This window comes from Geotrypetes seraphini, chromosome 7 (genome assembly GCF_902459505.1).
Source record: "Geotrypetes seraphini chromosome 7, aGeoSer1.1, whole genome shotgun sequence".
Taxonomy (NCBI): Eukaryota; Metazoa; Chordata; class Amphibia; order Gymnophiona; family Dermophiidae; genus Geotrypetes; species Geotrypetes seraphini.
In genome coordinates, this window is record NC_047090.1 from 10,360,424 (window position 1) to 10,380,806 (window position 20,383).

A 20,383-nucleotide genomic window follows, 5' to 3' on the forward strand; every position below is an offset into this window, starting at 1 on the left:
CTGTTTTATCTAATGTTAAAATAAACTTTCTCTTGGGTGCTTTTGTGCTGCCTTCGTCATAATCAATAGATGAGGGGAAAAAATTGACAGCTTGGGTTAAATTTGGAGTGGAAGGCAGCATTGCTGAATATTCTTTGTCATATCTTTATTTGTGAAGAGTGTTAGCTTTTTCCAGTTTATCCTTTCAAATGTACAGAACAGTCGGTATGGGCAGCTGCCTTTTCTGCTGGCCACAAGTTAAATGGAAAAACAACCTCGATGCATGCCCCATGGCTTGTGGATGTGAAATGATCTCTGTCTGCATACTTGCTTTCTTTTGCAAAACGCCCCGTACAATTACATTACCTCCTCCATAGTACTTATGGCTTGGCCCAGTTTACACTCGGATCAAATCTCTCCTGGCAAACCGTACCATCAGCTGGGAATAATTACTGAAGCGCAGTGAAATTATACTTGGTAGTGTATGCGAACTTGGCAAACCAGTGTGCTGGATCCATGTAAATATGAGCCCATAATTTTCTGTTTCAGATTATGTAGAAATAAAACAAAAAACATAAAGGAAAAAAAAAAAAATACTTTAACTGGACTAACTTAATGTAGTTTTTGATTAGCTTTTGAAGGTAACCCCCTTCTTCATCAGATCAATTTTTTCAATTTCAATTTCTTTGTAGTGGGAAAGAAAGCCAAGATCTTTAAGTAGGAGACAGAAAGACAACTATTTGTTGCATCTTTTAAACAAATGGTTTTCCTTTGGGGAAATTAGAAACACTGTAGAGGGTGGGCCTTCTGACTGCTGGCGAGCGATATTAACACAGGCCCAGCACTGGTCAGGACCCGTGGGCTACATCCTGTCCTTTCAATCACGGCAGGTCCAGAGAGGCACGAAATAAATGAAGAGAGGATGTCCATTGTGCAATGCAGTTACAGCCTGAAGCAGAGCAGATCAACTTAGTTTCTAGGGAATCGAATTCTCAAAAGTAGTTTTTAAAATTTGCTTTCAATATATGTATCTTCTCGGAGCAGCTGACTTATCAAAGGGTCCTAATGAGAAGTGTGACTGAATTCTGGGCAGTTCAGAGCCCAAAGATCAAGAAGGCTGATTTGATGTGTGCGTAGTGTCTGCATAAAAATGGCAGCCATATGCTTCCAGCGATATGTCCAAGAGTTTTTCAATTTACACAAATCAGGAAAACGAAAATTAAAAAGAAAAATAGTTCTTTGCTTCTTGTGTCCTCAATTTACTGTCAGCCAAATTTCCCGCTGGCTGGCATACTCTCTTCCTGGGGGGATTGTGCCTCTCTAAATTGGGTCTGATTAACGGGCTTAAGTGAAGTAAACAAAATTACTTGCAGAAATGTAATAAGCTGTGGAAAGACGAAATGATAACATTCAGTAACATCAGCACTGTGCTACTCTTTTGCTTCTTGGTAGTATTCCGTAAAATGGGAGTCTGTTTTCTTCCTGAGGACATGCCAGGAGCAAGTCTTCCATTCTTTCAAGTTGCTGTTATCCATTAAAACAGAATTTGTAAACTGTTGGCACTGTGTTGCTCATTAGGTTGCTTACTTAAGTTTAACGGGCTTCATGAGTAATTCATGCATTTTCTGATGAATATTTCATATGACCAGAGGTCCATTATGCAATCGCATTGATAGACTCTAGTTGCTTCAATCGAAATGTTGACAAAATTGACAATCAGAGTGCGTTGACTATCTAGTTTTGAAACAGACTTGAGTTGAACCTACTTTAGAAGGTCAACATGAGAGTAATGCTAGCGTTTGGTTGTAGCTTCCAGCTTGATTTGCAAATTGTAGTTCTTATTCACAAGGCCCCTTTCAGCCTGTGATTAGCACAGTTGGGTAGGTTTAGATTTCCGAAATGAACTTGCAGGAGCCTTGAGTAAATACTACTTTGATGGAAAATGAAAATTGAATGTCTGAATTACCTGTAGGCATGTCTCAATGCAAGAAACCCCGTTTAATCTTTCTTTTCAGGCAATTATCATTGATTAGAAAGATCGCTTTATGCTAAGCATTAGCCCATTAATGCTCGACTCAATAAGAAAATGAGCAGCTGCATTAACTTCCTAATTCAGGTGACTAAAACGAGATACAGTGAGTTTGTGGGTCTTCCAGTTGGTTTTCAGTGCTTGATAATATGTTTCCTTTATGTGGCATGAAGCCAAGCTCTGTGTCTGCTCTTGGAGTTTCCAAATTCTTTTCTCATTTATTTTGCAGCCACCAAGCTTTTCTCTCTGTAAATGTCGTCAAAGAAAGGGTGAACTTGTCTTCTGCAAGATTCTTGACGCATTCTGGAGTCATTTGACCCGAGGCTTTATTTCTGGTAGTGCATAAAGATATTTAGGTTGACTTGGAACATGTGGCTCCAGGTCCCAGATCTTTCATTTGCACGTGCTTTCCGATTCAGGAAGAGTACCAATGCCTTTTAATGCCCATTGACTTTTCATTCTTTTTTTATGCTGTCATAATATTAGCTGAAGTTGATTCAGTTCATTTATTTATTTATTAAATTTTCTAGACCGTTCTCCCAAGGGAGCTCTGAACGGTTTACATGAATTTATTCAGGTACTCAAGCATTTTTTACTGTCTGTCCTTGCAGGCTCACAATCTATCTAATGTACCTGGGGCAATGGGGGGATTAAGTGACTTGCCCAGGGTCAGAAGGAGCAGCGTGGATTTAAACCCAGAATCTCAGGGTGCTGAGGCTGTAGCTTTAACCACTGTGTCACACACTCCCCTATGTGCAGTGGCTAAGGAAGCTGGTCAAGTGGGTTGACCCTATTAAGTTGGGCCATCTTAAAACTGAATTCTAGAATTTTTTTTTTACATACGCAACCTACAAGTAATTGGGAGACTACATATAATATTTGGGAGTTCTGCACCTAGCTTTGAAGGTTGTATCTCCATCTAAGAGGCACTTCCAAGGACAGCTGCCAAGATGGTGCACAGCTTCTATCCTGAGGTTCTCGCAGGGAGAGACGGTAAAACCTCTTGGTCGAGATAGACAAGAAACTTTCAGGTGCACAATTAGTGGAAAGGAAGTTCTTGAACAATAACATAGAAACATAGAAGATGACGGCAGAAAAGGGCTACAGGCCATCCAGTCTGCCCACTCTGCTTACCCACCCCCTGTCTATGCCCTAATGACCCAATTTTCTTGACCCTCGTAGGGATCCCACATGGGTATCCCATTTATTCTTAAAGTCTGGCACGCTGTCTGCCTCGATCACCTGCACTGGAAGCTTGTTCCAATGATCAACCACTCTCTCTGTGAAGAAATACTTTCTGGTGTCGCTATGAAATGTTCCGCCCCTGAGTTTGAGCGGGTGCCCTCTTGTGGCCGAGGGTCCCTTGAGAAAGAAAATATCATCTTCCACTTCGACATGTCCCATGAGGTACTTAAATGTTTTGATCATGTCTCCCCTCTCCCTACGTTCCTCGAGAGTGTAGAGCTACAATTTGTTCAGTCTCTCTTTGTACGAGAGACCCTTGAGCCCCGAGATCATCCTGGTGGCCGTCCGCTGAACCGATTGTGAGACTTTTTTCATGAGAAGAGTGGTGGATGCATAGAATAACCCTTGCAAGTGAAATGGGAGGAAGAACGCTTTTTCCATTTCAATGTAAAAATGCATAAAGTAACAGCCGGGAGGTTGTCTGGGCGTGAGCCTCCCCTAGATTCATTCATAAAAGCAGGTTCTTGGTAGCAGTGCAAACAGCTAATGGAAAGAACATTGGTTTTCTCTTCTGTTCGCTCTTGGCCAGACTGGCTAATGGGAATCTTACTTTAAACCAGCATAACATTCATGCCTCAGATTTTGAGTGTTCTCACATTATGTATTACAGTGCTGAGAGGAACGAAGGGTAGCTTGCTGAAAGAGTTAAAACTCCACGGGGATACCCCTGCGGTGGTAGGTGACTGCACCTAGGCTGAAGCACTTCTGACATCAGCCTAGTGTCAGATTTCTCCGAAAGCTGAGATGCTGCTGCCTTTCGTCCGGTCACGCCCAGCTCACCAGCACCAGTCATCCTTTCTGACTAATCCTTTTGTAAGGCTTAGTCTTGCATCTAAAAACTGAAATCGGACAACTCAGGGCTCCACAGACAAGTGCCGTCGGAGAAAAGTGTAAGTAGAGCTGAAATATGGGCTCTTTGTTCTGTACTTTAGATTGGGTTTTCCGAGTTAGTCCATCTGGCACTACATCCCCTATTCCCCCTGGCTATCGCTGTCCGTGTACGTTGTCATTGACCCAGGACTTCTTCGGTGTAAGAATGAGCTAATAGCTTTCACTTTTAATTGTCTGGTTTAGTATCCTGGAAGAGACTCTTGACCAGTCCGAGTAGCTGCTGAAAGAGAAGGCCGTCTTTATTCTCTTGTGATTTAGGACCCTGTCCTTATAGCGGGATGGGGGATGGCTACTCTGCAGAAAGAAAACTGTGGGTTACCTTGGAGGTAAAGAGAAAATGTGTTCGTGTTTTTGGAAACAAAGGAGCGAGTCCCTCAGGGCCTCGGTGGCAGATGCTCACAGCTTTTTACGGCTAACAGGAGGGTTAATGTGTAGGATATTCTCCTTATAGAGAGGTTCCTTGTAGACTGTCCATGCCCTCCGAGCATGGCAGTGGGCGCTGCTGAAGGCAGGACCACGTTTCGCCACATATTCCATAAGTGCAGTGGAGTTGTAGACGTTAGCTCTGGGTGGAAGTGATTAGATGCATACACCAGAATTTCATTCCTTCCTACAAATTGCTTCTCGGGTAATTAGAGGCTGCTGCTTCTGATTTATGATTTTCAAGTAGAAGGGAAAGCCTTGAAGACCCGGTGTCTAGTAGGGGTTTGTGCTCATCACTCTGAAATCTTCAGGAAGACTTAGTATTTTGAGGTATCTTGAAGGTTCTTTAGAACACGTCTTTATGCTCTTTCTGTAAGGGGTGATGGATCCAATGTGTATGTGTGTCTTGGGGAGGCTAGATATGTTTAATAGAAGAGGGAAGTGATCAGACCTTCTGAATTGCTAACCCCCAGCTAATGGTTTTGGTTCTGGAAAGTGTGATTCAGCTTCAATTTTATTTAATATACAGTACTCCCCCGATATTCACGGGGGGTTCCGTTCTAGGAACCCCCACGAATGTCGAAAAACCGCGAATACATTTTTTATGCAGGGGAGACAGGAGAGGGCAGCCAGAGTGCTGGCGAGTGAAGGAAATCACTCGCTGTATGCTCCGACCTCCTCTTCCTGTACTAAAGTCGGGCCTCACCAATCAGGAGCTGCTTTGGCACGCAGCTCCTGATTTTTAAAGCCCGACTTTAGTACAGGAAGAGGTGGTCGGAGCATACAGCGAGTGATTTCCTTCACTTGCCGGCGCTCCGGCTGCCATCTCTTGCCTCTCCAGCTGCCCTCTCCTGTCTCCCCTTTGCGGTTGGAAAATACAGCGAATGACTGGGACTGCGAATTTGCAGGAGTGCACTGTACTGCAAATCACAAATATCTTAAGTGGTTTGCAAAGGGTAAAATAGAGAAGTATATAAGACGGAGAATAGTAGAGTGACACAGCTGGGCTACAAATCTTGCATTTTAAGGAGAGGGTATAAGGGTTAGGACCAAATGCAACAAGAGGAAGGGAGGGAATCGGGTGAAAATAACTGGCCAAGATGACAAACAAATCCTAGGACCTATGAGACGTCAGCAATGTGATACCAAAAGGCCTATTGATCTGGACCATCTGTCTTTGCTTTAAAATAATTAGTGTTTACTAAGATGTGTGATACGCCAGTTCAATATGAATGTGGTGCATAATTCATGTGTGTTAAACAATAACGAGCTTCTTTGCTCTTCTGCTGTAAAGAGGCAGCGATTCGCCTTATTTCTGTAACTAAACATTGTGGACATTTCCCACTTATTTGGTATTATATGTGGGACTTTAATGCTGCGTCGAGGTGAAATTTCTTGCTGTTGATTGGACTGATTCCATTAAATCATGGCGCTGATGAGTTAGATGGGAAAAGATGTCTGTATACATTTTTATATATTGCATTATCCCGCCTGCACGTTTGCAAAATATGCATGCAATTCTTGCTTTGTGATTGGCTTCCATAGGCTTTCCAATCTTCCTCTACTTTAGGAGAGAAGGGGACCGTTCTCGGTTTCTTGCTCATCGTAAAGTGAAGAGGATTTAGAGCGTGCCGTGTTCAAGGTCAATTTTGGTCCGATTCCCCAGGGTCAACAATGTTAGATTTACAAAATATCCAGAATTCAAGTTGCCGTCACAGAAAATCCTCTTAATTCTCTCTTCCCTATTCTTATTATGTAAAGACTGTTCCCATCTAGATTTTTTAAAAACCTTTCCCCAGAATGAAAAATGTAATCAGAAGAGAGCGAATCCACCATTCAAAATACAAGAACATAAGAAGTTCATGAAACCAGTGTTCAAAACTATAACAAGCTCTTGAACACAATTTGCTGGCAGGCACTTGTGCTTACGAGCTGGAAAATGTCAGACCGACGCTTAAAATCTTGCTTTATTTAACCTGTGCTCTAGTTCTGGCACAGATGGAAATTTAAAATAAAACCAAATTGAAACAGTTGTTGAATAGCTAACTTCTGATGAAGGCCACGTTAAAGAGAGAACCACTTATTCAAGTGGCCTGGAGCACCACTTTTGTGTTCTGCCTGTTGCCTTAGCACCCTGAGGTTCTGGGGTCAAATCCCAGCTCTGCTCCTTGTGACCCTGGGCAATCCTCCATTGGACATGTATATATGCAAATCGTCTTTCCCTTTTGCAGTCAGTATATCCTAAGTAATCCACAAAGTATAGTCAGATATTCGCACACAGAAAACCAACCTCTCCAAATTTAACATATTTCATAAAATAGATGGAGAAAAAGTGAAACGTCCTCTTTGATATCCATTAATTGGGCACACGAAAAAGAACAACTCGTAAACTTGGGCTATAGTCCTTTTAAGGCATGTCTCTTTCTCCAATTTAAATAATACATACTATTGTTAGTGCCCTAGAATTCTAAGATGCATAGTTTAACTCTTCTTGCATCTGTCCATCCTCTCCACTGATTCCCACTGTCCACACTCGCCAACACCAGTCACGCACAAAACAACTTCATAGACCAGTTATCCAGTGAAGTAACCGCACAATCCAGTCGATGCATGGAGGACGCTCACAGAGCCTTCCATTTATCTCGGGGGGTCTGCACTTATCTGCAGTGCGACAAGAATCTTTCCTGAAAATGAAGAGCCTTAAGAATACGAAACACACATTGAAGTACTTTTTGAATGAGCAGACAAGGAAAAACTTTCCATATCGGATTTCACTGTAACTAAACGGAAGCGAAGCAAAGCTGTGCAATCCGTTGAGTTTGTGCCGAGTATAATGGAAAATTGTTTGACAATGTCCCTTTGAAAGTTTCTTGTTCATATTTTTCTCATTTGCTCTACTGAAAGCATTGTGATTGCAGAATGCCTCTTTGTAAAACAATGTAATTTTTCTTTTTTCGCAACTTTGTGGCATTAAAATAGTTTGGTGATTGTGTAACGTGCAGCCTGGGGGCAGGGCTAGATAGAAAGAGAAGGTAAGACTTGAGGGCAAGTCAGTTGATCAGGTTAACACACTTTATTGCTCCAGGTTCAAAATAAGAACCTGTCTAGAATATGTAAAGCGCTTTGATTGTAACCACACAGAAAAAGCAATATAGCGAGTCCTTTACCCTTTACAGCCAAGCTATTGTGACATCACTGATGAAATTGACTCTCATTGGTGGAATGAGGCATTGTGACATCACAATCTCAGCTCTGGTTACGAGATTGAAACTCTTCACACTAAGGGGGGGAAGTTGCCCACATAGGCCACTGGGAGTGGGGGAGTGGCCTAGTAGTTAAAGCATTTGCCTCAGCACCCTGAGGTTGTGGGTTCAAATCCCACACTGTTCCTTGTGATCCTAGCCAAGTCACTTAATCCCTCATTGCCCAAGGTACATTAGATAGACTGGGACAGATAAAGAACAATACTTGAGTACCTGAATGGAAACCACTTTGGCTATAAGTGGTATATAAATAGTAAAAATAAATTTCCACTGCAGCTCCTTGTGACTGGACAAGTCACTTTAACACTTCATTGCCCCAGATGAAAAATGAGAACGTGTCTAAAAAATATGTAAACTGCTTTGATTGTGTAAACCACACAGAAAAAGCGGTATACAAGTCCCATCCTCTTAACCCTTTATACCTGCTCTAGCTTTGAACATAAAGAGGTGTAGATAACACGAGTGAGTTCTCTCTGTTTCTATACATATCCCACACCCAATAAAATGTTTTGAGATACTTTTTTCTACATTGGGATTGTGGGTACGTAAGGAATTGAACCTTAAACACCTGTCTGGCCTGATTGGATGGGCCATTTGGCCTTTTTTTTGTCTTATTCAAAACAAGTACAAATACAGTGGATTTCTGCAATACCCAGACTGCGGGTTGGGATTGAACACCTAGCATATGGAATCCGCCAGGGACTAACAGAAAGAAGATTATCGAAGGTATAAACCTAATCTTCCAGAGCATGCCATCAGCAATTTTATGGTTTGCGCCCTAGACATGGATACCCTTAAAGTTAGGATCTGCTCAAATAGTTTGTGCCAACACCTCCTTAATAAAGAAAGGGGCAGGTTCCACAGGGGTGAGACAACAATGCCAGTATTCCACTTTTTTATTTTACTGATTGATCCTGTGGGATTTGTTCTTTCTAGTCCCTGCCCCAGCGGCTCCATTACCAGCACAAAACAGCGGTGGCGGCATGGAGCACTTCTCAGGGGGACAAGCCTGGAATTACCCCTGTCCATGCTAACACGGCTTGGGGTTTTCATATGCTTTCTCTACCCAATCTTGTTCTCTCCAAAACCTGTTATAGACGTCCCTGGTAAATCCAGTCAAAAGCCACCTCTGCGTCTATTGCCTAAAGGAAGACTGACATCTCTCAACACTAGCAACCTGGCTCAAATTTAGGACCCACCATACATTATCCGTTGCATGATGTTCCCTAACAAAAACCCTACCTGATGCCTAACTACGTGATACTTTCAGAAGTGGAAGAGTCTCCTGTGTAGCGATACACGGCACCATCACCTAGCCCTAGACCCAGCCCGCAGATCACATGTAAATCAGCAAAGTTTCAGCAGCCCCAGTCTGCAGGCTGTCCTTGTAATGAAGAGATGCATTACAGATGTGCTAAAAATATATTTGATTTATATTCCAACCCCCAATTTAAAAAAAATCCCTTCTCTGTCCTCTATTACCTAAAAGAGCTGAAACAGAGCATTTCACTTTTATATTAGTTCAAGCCAAAATGCTTTTTAAGAGTGGTGGGAGGCTGGGGAACAAACTATTGGTTTATTTGAATAACCACAGACTAAATCTCTGATCTCTGACCAGAAGCGGTTGATGAAATTGCTTCTGGATGACATTTTCTTGGCTGTCTTCCCAGGGTTTTTTATTGTTTGTTTTTTAGCTCTTTAATTTTGTATTGCGTTTTAACTGTACTTCTAAGTTTTTGATAAAGCTTTGTGGTGTGTGCAGCCTACAGCAAAAATGTTGCCAGATGTCTGTTATTTGCTGACTATAGACTATTCTACCACATGGAAGACCAGAGTCTTCCATGCTAAAGGAAGTTGTGCTTATTATGTGGAAGGAGTTGGAGAAGACCCAAGGTTCCTGTCTGGACTTGGATTTAGTTTCATTAAAGCCAAAATAGATGAACTATGTTTGAAGAGAGAATCCGTCAACTCAGAATTCTAAAACCCTCTAAACTTTGAAGTGCAGTGGTTCAGGGCCCATACTGTGCTACCAAGTGAATGGTTTGGATTTGGACTTCAGCTGTGAGTGAGCCTCTGTTCTCTCTATGGTCAAGTACCTTCAGGATAGTTAAATAAAAGAGCTCCAAGAAGTCCAAGCCCCCTCCAGGCTCTAACAGAGAGCAGCCCTCCAGTAGGTCTTACAAGAAATGATGGTGAATGAGGAGTTCCTAACAGGGAGCGGTCCAGGGGTTCTTCCTATGAAGGAATTTAAGGGCTGCTGTCAGACCCATTGCTGGCATTTCCAAGATGTGCCTCACCTCCAAAGGATTTAATTTAATTGAAGGTATAATACAAAGGATGACATCCATCCTACCAATTACTCCCCACAGGTCGCAAGATCCTAGGGTGGACATCTTTGGCCTATTGTAAGAGCAAAGGATAAAGTGTCTTGGATTTTTTATACCGCCTTTCCATGGTACAACCAAAGCGGTTTATATTTTATATATGCAGGTGCTTTCTGTCCCCCCAGCCCCCCTTATTTGACTCTCTAAGTGAACCTTGTGGTTCTGATTCACAGCCTCCTATGAGAACTACAATTCTGGTTATGACGTAACCCATTTCCTTCCAGTTGGTGAAAATGGACCTCGGGTCTTGTTTTTGTTAAAGTGCAGCTGCTGGATAATAACTCTGGTGGATTTGATACCTTTGGAGAACTCAGTTCTCCAAAGAGCACTTGAACAGCTCATAAATGAAGACCCAGAAGGCTCTGGACTTAAAAGGGTTTCAAAGTACCTTGTTGAGCTTCAAGATAGTAGAGTATTAGTTGTACGTGGAGTAGTTTATGCATGAATGGCTACCAAACTGAAAACTGTGTTCTGAGGCCCTCCCTGACAAAGCAGTAGAATGTGAAAAGTAACTTTTCCATTCACAATATCAGCATAGGTGCATAGGTGAATATTGCTTTGTTTCTTGATACCCAACTTCATAAAGATCTCATGGTCCACTGCCTCCAGTCAGCAGTGTTTCTGTTTCTTGGGACAGGAGACGTTCCTTTTAGCCTTTGGGATCAGCAGAGCTAATGTTCTTGTACTGCCATATTTTCAGTTCGTTCACAAAAGTGTAATTCCAGAAATCCCCTTCTTAAGGTGGTGTCTTCCTTCTGCCTTAGGTGTCCCATAATGCTATTGACTTTTCCCCCAATACTTCCTGCCCACAAGTGGAAAGCGTTGGACTGCAAATAAGCTCTGGATTACTTTCTGATAAGAACAGAACCATATTGTACATGAATACGCTAGGATTAGCAGTGTTCATTGGTTAATCTAAGGGATGTGGTATCATCTGTGGCCTGTTTCCACTCCATTCACTGCTGTCTGGACAACGTGCCCTGAAAGACATTTGAATATGGACATGAGATGTCGTCATTTTAAAAAGCACTAGTGAATTTCAAGTGGAAAATCAGCAACTGGCATATGTTATTTGCCTACCTGGAATTTCTAAGAAATTATGCAAAAATATGCAAATTACTAAAATATGTTTAAGTGCTCTGAGAATAGTTTTTATGTGTTTGCATTGCATTGCATATTAATGGATTTCCAAGCATAATTTGAAAGGAAAGAATCTGAAAAACTTAAGAACGATTGTAGAGTTCCGTGTTTCTTAAAAAGCTTATAGCCCACCTAAACCTAAGCTATCCCAGGCATCAGCGCTTCCAGCTGCAGCTGTTGAAAGATCAATGTGAAGAGGTCAGGAAGAAGGTCAGCCTGCTATGGTTCCAGCAAGTCTGTTCTGTAAGCTGTGAAGATCAAGAGAAGACACAGCTTGGAGATAGCATCAAAACTTAGGCAACGACACTCACTCAGTTACTTGACTGGAGCTCCGGAGTCTCTCTCTACCTCTACGGTGACAACAGCAGAGATCAAGCCCATGGTGGTTCCAGACTGGCCATCACAACAGAGGCTGCTAGTCATGTGGAGGAAACGTTATACAGTATTAAGGGTCAGATGGTCAGCAGGGAGCTGATGAGCTGAAACAGAGGCAAGCAAGATATGGCTTCTTTGCCTTTAAATGACATTTTAATGTTACTTAACGAAATCCAGCGAGTTCAGACTATTTGGACAGTGCTTTATATAGATAAGACTCACTTTAAGCAGTTTCTGAAGATAGCTTTAGATTCAGCAGGATTTGGACACTAATAGTTTGTAAAAATACAAAATCGACCCCTGAAATTGATATGCCCTAATTGACAAATCGTTTTACAAGGCCTGTTCAACTCGTAACCAATTCTCCTGCTTCTTTTTCCAGGACACCCCTTGGATCGGAGTTCTAGACTTTACAGGGTAGCCCTAAGCTCAGACTGATGTAGCTGATTTCATCCTAGGAGAAAGGGACGTTGCGTACGTGTTAGGGATGTTCTTCCACTATCCCAGACTTCTAAGCTGTGCCTGGGAGAGAGCTGTTGTACACGTGCATAGAAAGACCACTTGGTCTCTCAGCATTGAGAGAGCTAGGTTCCTGGCGGTGCCATCAAGTGACATTACCCACTGATTATTCTGCCGTCCCGTAAGGATTGGCCAGGGGTGTGCACATTTTTTCCATATGATCGACAAGTTCTAAAAACCAATCATTTTCCATATTTGCAAGTATTTTGGCTAACGCACTCCGCTTAGGGAGTATAGCTTCCTGTACTTATTTTCCAGTGGAGATGGTAGATTGCCCAGGGTTGGTCACCAGAGTTGGGGAGGAGGAGGAGGTGGGGGGGGGGAGTTTGCTAGGGCTCTTACTAAAATCACACTCTTTGGTTTCCTGGCTCTGCTTTTTAAGAGCTTGAAGCATTCCTTTTGACCCAAGCACTAATGTTCAGCTAGAAACCAGCCTTTATGTCCCTTTTTATTGCTAATAACAGGCTTTGCAGTGTTGTTGTTTTTCCATTTTAGAATGACTCAGATCTTTGTGCAAAGCAGAAAAGGAGCAGCTGTTCGAGATGGAAGTGGGGGCACAAGAGCAGCTTAGCTTAGGCAGGGCACAAGCTGGCAGTTACGGTGGCGACAGCTGTTCCGGAGCCTTATGCTTGGATTGTGAGTTACTCAGAAGCCAAGATAAAATGTCGCGCTCCTTTGAAATACCTGACCAATAACATGTCCATGGTATGTATGGGGGCCCTTTTGGGCAGAATCAACTTCAAAGCCAAAGAAAGTGAAGGCGAGGGGTTCCTTCTGGGGATGGTAATGTGTCATTTTAGGGTTCACAAGACCTTTGAAGAGGCCATTTTGGATCATTGAGAAGGAGGCGGCAGAGGCACTGTTAATCTTTTGTCCTTTTAATGATCTGAAATGTTGGGGAAGGGGGAAGTGTGGCAGAAGGGAGAGGCTTTCTAGATGTCTTGGAAGTTGCCAGTCCTGTCCTCTAGGGGAGCCATCGGGAGGTGCAGTCAGTTGGATGCTTGTCTCTCTCTTAAATCCTTCCCTACCTCCCTCTCCCGTTTCACTCCTCTTTCTCACTCCCATTTCCCTGTTCTCCCGCTCTCTTCCCCTTACCTTCACCTCACTCTCTATCCTCGTCTTGTGTCTCTTATTGAGGCCAGAAACCCCCAGCTATACTGCTTTTGCTGCTCTTTAAAAAAAACAAACCCTTCTCTATAGCCCCACCTGGCCATGAAAAGTATGGAGAACCTGGAACATTTTATCTGGGCAAGGCTATTTTGAGCTGCTTTTAGGAACTGAAAAAAAGATAATAAAACATTCTGGGAATTATTGCAGATCCATTCCTTGAAAACTTTCTGTGATTGCTCGATGTTAAAAATGGAACATACCCATGGCGGAGGGTCTGTCTCTACTGTAACATTATATATGTTCTCACACTGATGTAATAAAGCACAGGAGGCTTTGAGCATGACTTCCACATGCATTTTGTGAGCTGCTATGTTCAAAAGAGTTTTGCGCTTGAGCTAAATGTACGTGAAGACACCAGTGGGTAATCTCTTTGTAAGGAAGGTATTTGCTGTTAATAGTGAATGCAGAGATGGAGAGGAGGGGTATCCTAACGGTTAAGACCATAAGCAGTGCCTCTGCTGGGTCAGACCAGAGGTCCATCGCGCCCAGCAGTCCGCGGCGGCCCATCAGGTCCAGGACCTGTGCAGTAATCCTCTATCTATACCCTTCTATCCCCTTGTCCTTCAGGAAATCATCCAATCCCTTCTTGAACCCCAAAACCGTACTCTGTCCTATCACACCCTCTGGAAGCTCATTCCAAGTGTCCACCACCCGTTGGGTGAAGAAGAACTTCCTAGCATTGGTTCTGAATCTGTCCCCTCTTAATTTTTCCATTCTTATAGTTTTTGAACGTTTGAAGAATCTGTCCCTCCACTTTCTCTATGCCCTTCATGATCTTGTAAGTCTCTATCATGTCCCCGCAAAGCCTCCACTTTTCCAGGGAAAAGAACCCCAGTTTCTCCAATCTTCCAGCGTATGAAAGGTTTTCCATACCCTTTATCAAAAGTGTCGCTCTCCTCTGAACCCTCTCGAGTATCGCCATATCCTTCTTAAGGTACAGCGACCAATATTGGACGCAGTACTCCAGATGCGGGTGCACCATTGCCCGATACAACGGCAGGATAACTTCTTTCATTCTGGTTGTAATACCCTTCTTGATTATACCTAGCATTCTATTCGCCTCCTTAGCGGCTGCTGCGCACTGTGCCGACGGCTTCATTGTCTTGTCCACTATTTCCCCCAAGTCCCTTTCTTGGGTACTTTCACCCAATAACAGCCCTCCCATCGTGTAGCTGTGCCTCGGGTTTCTGTTCCCTACGTGCAATACTTTGCATTTCTCTACATTGAACTTCATCTGCCATCTCGTTGCCCACTCCCCTAGTTTGTTCAGGTCCCTTTGTAAATCTTCGCAGTCCTCTTTAGTCCTAGCCCCATTAAATAGTTTGGTGTCGTCTGCGAATTTTATTACTTCGCACTTCATCCTTGTTTCCAGATCATTTATAAACACATTGAACAGCAGCAGTCCAAGCACCGACCCTTGCGGAACACCACTCGTAACCCTCCTCCAGTCCGAGTAGTAGCCCTTCACTCCTACCCTCTGCTTCCTACCCGCCAACCAATTTCTGATCCATCTCTGTACGTCTCCTTCCACCCCATGATACTTCAGTTTCCGAAGTAGGCGTTCATGGGGTACCTTGTCAAAGGCTTTTTGGAAGTCTAAATATATGATGTCTATGGGGTCCCCTTTGTCCATCTGTTTGTTAATTTCCTCGAAAAAGTGCAGTAAGTTCGTCAGGCACGATCTTCCCTTGCAGAAGCCATGTTGACTTGTTACCATAAGTTTATTCCTTCTACATGCTCCTCGATGCTTTCTTTTATCAGCGCTTCCGTCATTTTCCCCGGAACTGAGGTCAGACTTACCGGTCTGTAGTTCCCCGGGTCACCTCTTGATCCCTTTTTAAAGATGGGCGTAACATTTGCTATCTTCCAATCCTCTGGGATCACGCCTGTTTTTAGGGATAGAGCGACAGGCTGAGATCTCGAAGGGGGTGGAAGAAATAGAAAAGTGCTCAGAAGCTGACATTGTACAATAATATTTATGCATAGAATAACTTTAATGTTTCTGCACCCCACTGCGTTCCAGCCCATGCTCCAGGTTTTCCAGGACCGTCAATGTGCACCGACTTAGCATTGCATGCGCTGGCACAAGATTTCAGATGTGCACACTAGAGACACGCGTGTGCATCCTTCTGCTGTGCTCTACCATCTTTGGGCTAGATTCACTAAGCAAACCAATCGTGTACCGATCTGTTTGCGAGCCCTTTGCGACCCGATTTCCCTCCGACCTGATTCACTAACCTCTCCACCAATCCAATCCGTGCATGCAAATGAGGGGGAATCAGCATGCAACGCAGGAAAGACGTGATTCACTAAACTTATCGACTGGCTGGCCAATCAAAAAACTAGCGACTAGTGTCACTTGTGCTAAAACCCCCAGTTCTCCTGCTCTGTCCGTCCTGCTCTCTGCCCCGAATCTCTCCTGCCGCCCCGACTGTCCTGCCCTTCCCCACAGACTTGCAAAAAAAAAAAGGTTTCCTACTGAGAGCATGCGCAGACCATCTACAGGCTAGGAAGATGGTCTGCGCATGCTCAAGAATCACTTTCTAGTGATCCATGCAGTGGGTGGGGGGCATGCCAACGATCGTCCCCATTTGCATGCAGGCCTTTAGTGAATTTGTTGGCCTGCATGCAATTGGGAACGGATCAGACACGAAAAGGAGGTTAGTGAGTCTCTAGCCCTTTGTGTACAAGTTTTGGACACGGTGTCAGGTCAAAAGCGCGCCGGGACAAAGCCGCGCGCAGACAATTGAGCGCAGCGCGGAGGTGCGCACCGCAGAAAATTACAGTTTTTAGGGCTCCGACGGGGGTGGGGGGCGTGGGGGGAACACCCCCCCCCCACTTTACTTAATAGAGATCGCGTCGCGTTGTGGGGGCGTTGTGGGAGGTTTGGGGGGGTTGTAACCCCCCCACATTTTACTGAAAACTTCACTTTTTCCCTGTTTTTAGGGAAAAAGTTAAGTTTACTGTAAAATGTGGAGGGTTACAACCCCCCACAACGCCGGCGCGATCTCTATTAAGTAAACTGGGGGGGCTCCCCAACAAAAACCCCCGTCGGAGCCCCTAAAAACTGTCATTTTCTTCGGCGCGCGCCTCCGTCTTGCGCTCAGTTGTCGGCGTGCGCCTTTGTCTTTCGCGGGGTTGTCTATGAACCTTTGGACACAGTATTGAGCAAAGCGTATTTTTCCTTAATGCCTGCATTAGGATTCAGTGCACAGTTGTAACCCGAGGCTTTCTGTGATAGTAACCCCCTCTGTTATACAAGCTCTGCTGGAAATAACGCAGTGAAATGCATGTGGGAAGGAGGGTGAAGATGGCGGTGATCACAGTGGTTTCGCTCTGCCGTTTTCCATTCTGCTCACTTTTATCTTTGTCTGTGAACGTGATCATTGTAAAGCCTGAGATTTAAATGTTGGCTTGAAACATTGTGCAAGTTGAGTACATTTGCTTTTGATTAGGTCATATGCACACACTCAAGCCCTTGTCGGTATGTTCCCGATTAATCCTTGATGTTATGGTCAGCAGATTCTGCCGCCATGCAATAAATGGGTACAAGTGGATCGATTTTTTTTTTTTTTTTTTTTTTAACTCCGTCACAAATGAAAAAGACTAGGGAACACTCGAAGTTACAGGGAAATACTTTTAAAACCAATAGGAGGAAACATTTTTTCACTCAGGGAATAGTTAAGCTCTGAAACCGCACTGCCAGAGGTTGTGGTAAGAGCGGATAGCGTAGCTGGTTTTTAGAAAGGTTTGGACAAGTTCCTGGAGGAAAAGTGCACAGTTATTGAGAAAGACATGGGAGAAGCCTCTGCTTGCCTCACACAGCAGGTTTCATTACGGATCTGTGTATTGTATGCTGAGTTGCTCCAGCTGGAAGTATCAGTTATTTACAGAGTATTAAGTTTCTCATTTATGGACTTTTATTCACTTTTTATTCACCTTTGTTTGCAGTGTTTTGACACATTTGCTTTCATTGTGGACACAGATACTTTAGCTTCACTGTGGATATTTGGATATAAATCCTTCATTCATACCATCACTGGAACTTAGATATTGACTTTAGTTTTTTTGTGGATTGTATTATCACTATTCTTTGGTGGGTTTTTTTGATGTGTTTTTTGTTGCTTTTTTATTTGGGTTTATTGTATTTTGTTTTGCATTTTGTGTTTAGATTTTTCTAGTTTTTCAGTGATTTGTGTTCTTCCGGAAGGGCCTTTTCTTTAACTTCCTTTTTAATTTATATTTTCTCCTACTGAGGCCTTCCCGGCTGTGTGTTAGCACTTGATTTTTTACCTGCTTATTCACTTATTATTATTATTCCATACAAAGGCATGATGATGTACGGGGCAGGATTTATTTAGGCTAATGCCTAAGTGTTTATCACTTAATAAAGACTGCCTGGGGCTATTGGTTAATCCGAGGGCATACTAGGCCCATATTATATGTTATATAATCTCCAAACCTGGGCCTACGAACAATGTGAAAAATGCACCGCCGGCTTAGTCCATAAATAAAACAAATGAATCAACAAACCAATAAACAAAAGCAATAATCATTTTATATTACCAATCTTTGAATTTTGGACTGTTTGTCAGCATTGATATTTCGTTGGTTTTTTCCGGCCTTGTGCTATATAAGCAGCTGAAGAGCTGGACATTTCCACGCAGAATATGCATGGAGACCAGTGACTCTCCTTCCAAACACACAGAGGACATAAGTGCAAAAGGCCTGTACATGGAAATGAGACCTTTCAGTAGGTAACAAGCTTTCAAGGGCTACGCTAGCATTGTCTAGTTTGCAAGTCACCAAAAATGTTGCATATGCCTTGTTGCCCTATGGAGAAAATACTGAATCACAGGTATCCACGTGGGAACGACAGACAGCCTGATGGCTCACTTTCCTGTTCCTCTGTGGACTTCCTGGGTGTGATATAGTGCAGACAGTGTGAAGAAGGGTGCTAGGTGACGAAATAAGCCAACAATTAAGAACGAGAATACATTTTCACAGCTCATCAAATAACACATTGCCGAGAAGAGCAAAGTCACACCTCAGAATGGTATTTAAAGGGAATTTCAGAGCTATAAAGAACGAAAACGACCACAGAAGGATGTAATAAAGACACTGGGTCTGAGGATAAAAGCCAAGAAAGCCAGTCACTTGCCAGGTCTCCCTGAGCTGTAATTACCTGGCAGGTATCTAGCAGACTTTGCGCTATATAAACCTGGGCTATTTGCGCTGACGGGCTTAGATTTGTGGTCATTTTTTGTCATTGTGATTATGATCCAGCAAACCATGCCCATGGTGAATTTGGGGAGGTTCATGACCAGTCACAAAACTAGAGAATGACACGGGGAAAAAATCTGTCCCCGTCACCGCCCCATCCCCGGCCCACCATCCTCTGCACTGCTCCTTCACCGTCGTTCCCTTCATGTCACCGTCACCACCATCCCTTTCACCGCCACTGCCATCCCATTCACCGCCCCCGCAGCATCCATTCCTTTCTTATAAATCAAAGTTCCTGCTGCTGAACTAGAGAAAAAGATGTTCAGCTGGCAGGGCTTTGTTTATAAATTTTTATCAACACAACTAATATACTACTTTATCCTAAAGCAAAAAATAAATAAATAAATATAATTTTTTTTTTTTCTACCTTTGTTGTCTGGTTTCTGCTTTCCACATCTTCTCATTCAATTCCTTCCATCCACTGTGTGTCTTCTCTCTGCATCTTCCATTTGCTGTTACTGTGCCTCTCCCTTCACCCCCCCCCAATTGGTCTAGCACCCATCTTCTTCCCTCGGCTCCCCCATAGTCTGGCATCTGTGTTCTTCCCTTCCAGCATCTTCTCCCCACTCTGTCTTCCACATTTCCCTTCAGGGTCTGTTCCTCTCCACCCTCCTTCAATGTCTGTTCTATTCCTTTCCACCACCACCCTTCCCTCCCTCCTTTACCATCTGTTCCTTTCTACCACCCTTCAGCTCCTCTCGCATGGCCTATCTATCTACCTTCCTCCCTCTTATTTTCGTGGCACGTTACAATGTAATTTGTGCAAGCTGCTGGAGCCTGCGAGCTCGGTCCCTGTCCCATCCCCACAAACCATCTCGCTTCTGTGTTCCTATTTTCCTCATTTCTAATATCTCCCCTATGTATCTGGCATTGCTCCCCCCCCCCTGTGTACATATACCATCCCCATGGCATGTCCCCTTTATGTCTCTGTCCCTATGCCCCATGCACATAATTTCCCTCTTTCTGTTATCTTCCTGTGTCCAGATTTCCCCTAAGTTCCTCTTCCATACCAGTGTGTCTCTTCTTTTCAACCCCATCTAGCTTCTTTCCCTCTTTCTTCCCCCCCCCCCCTGCTTCCAGCATCTGGCTCACCTGCCTGTCTTCCCCTTTCTTTCCTGCTGTGGGTTTCTTTCTTTCCCTCTTCATCCCCTTGGCCCAGAATTTTTTTTCCTCTCACTCCCTCCTTCCTAGTTTGAGCCGGGAACACACGCGATCGCGCAGACCAGCAGCCCCCACCCGCCCGACCGCAGCATTTAGCCATCTCCCTCCCTCCACCTCACCTTAGTTTGCAGGCTTTCTTTTTCGGCGACCCGCACGCTTTCAAAGAGCTGCACATGCTCAGTGTTCAATCTTCTGCTCTGACGCAACCGGAAACAGGAAGTTGCAGCAGAGGAAAAAATTGAACAACTCCAGCAGCTGCGCGTGCGCGGCTCTTCGAAAGCATGCAGGTCGCCGAAAAAGAAAGCCTGCAAACTAAGCTGAGGTGGAGGGAGGGAGCTGGCTAAACGCTACGATTGGGCGGGTGCGGGCTGCGGGGACCGCGCGATCCTTGATGCCTCACTGCGGAGACAAGACCATTCACCGCTCCACAGGGCAGTGAATGGCCTTGTCCCCATCCCCGCAGCGACTGCTATTTTTCTTTCCCCGTTTCGGCGGGTTACCCGCGGCTACTCGCGACTAGC

At 44.0% G+C, this 20,383-nt stretch overlaps 1 protein-coding gene across 4 annotated transcripts in view; it reads left to right on the top strand.

Moving 5' to 3' along the window:
* Window positions 1-20,383, top strand: part of PLEKHA5 (pleckstrin homology domain containing A5) — a 299,351-nt gene that overhangs the window by 125,843 nt on the left and 153,125 nt on the right. The window contains exon 1 of one of the 4 annotated variants that reach the window (XM_033951919.1): window positions 4,125-4,143. The exons of the other annotated variants lie outside the window; for them this stretch is intronic. The gene's annotated coding sequence lies outside the window, so the exon portion shown is untranslated. Of the gene's footprint in view, window positions 1-4,124; window positions 4,144-20,383 lie in introns of those variants that run through there. 4 annotated transcript variants of the gene reach the window in all.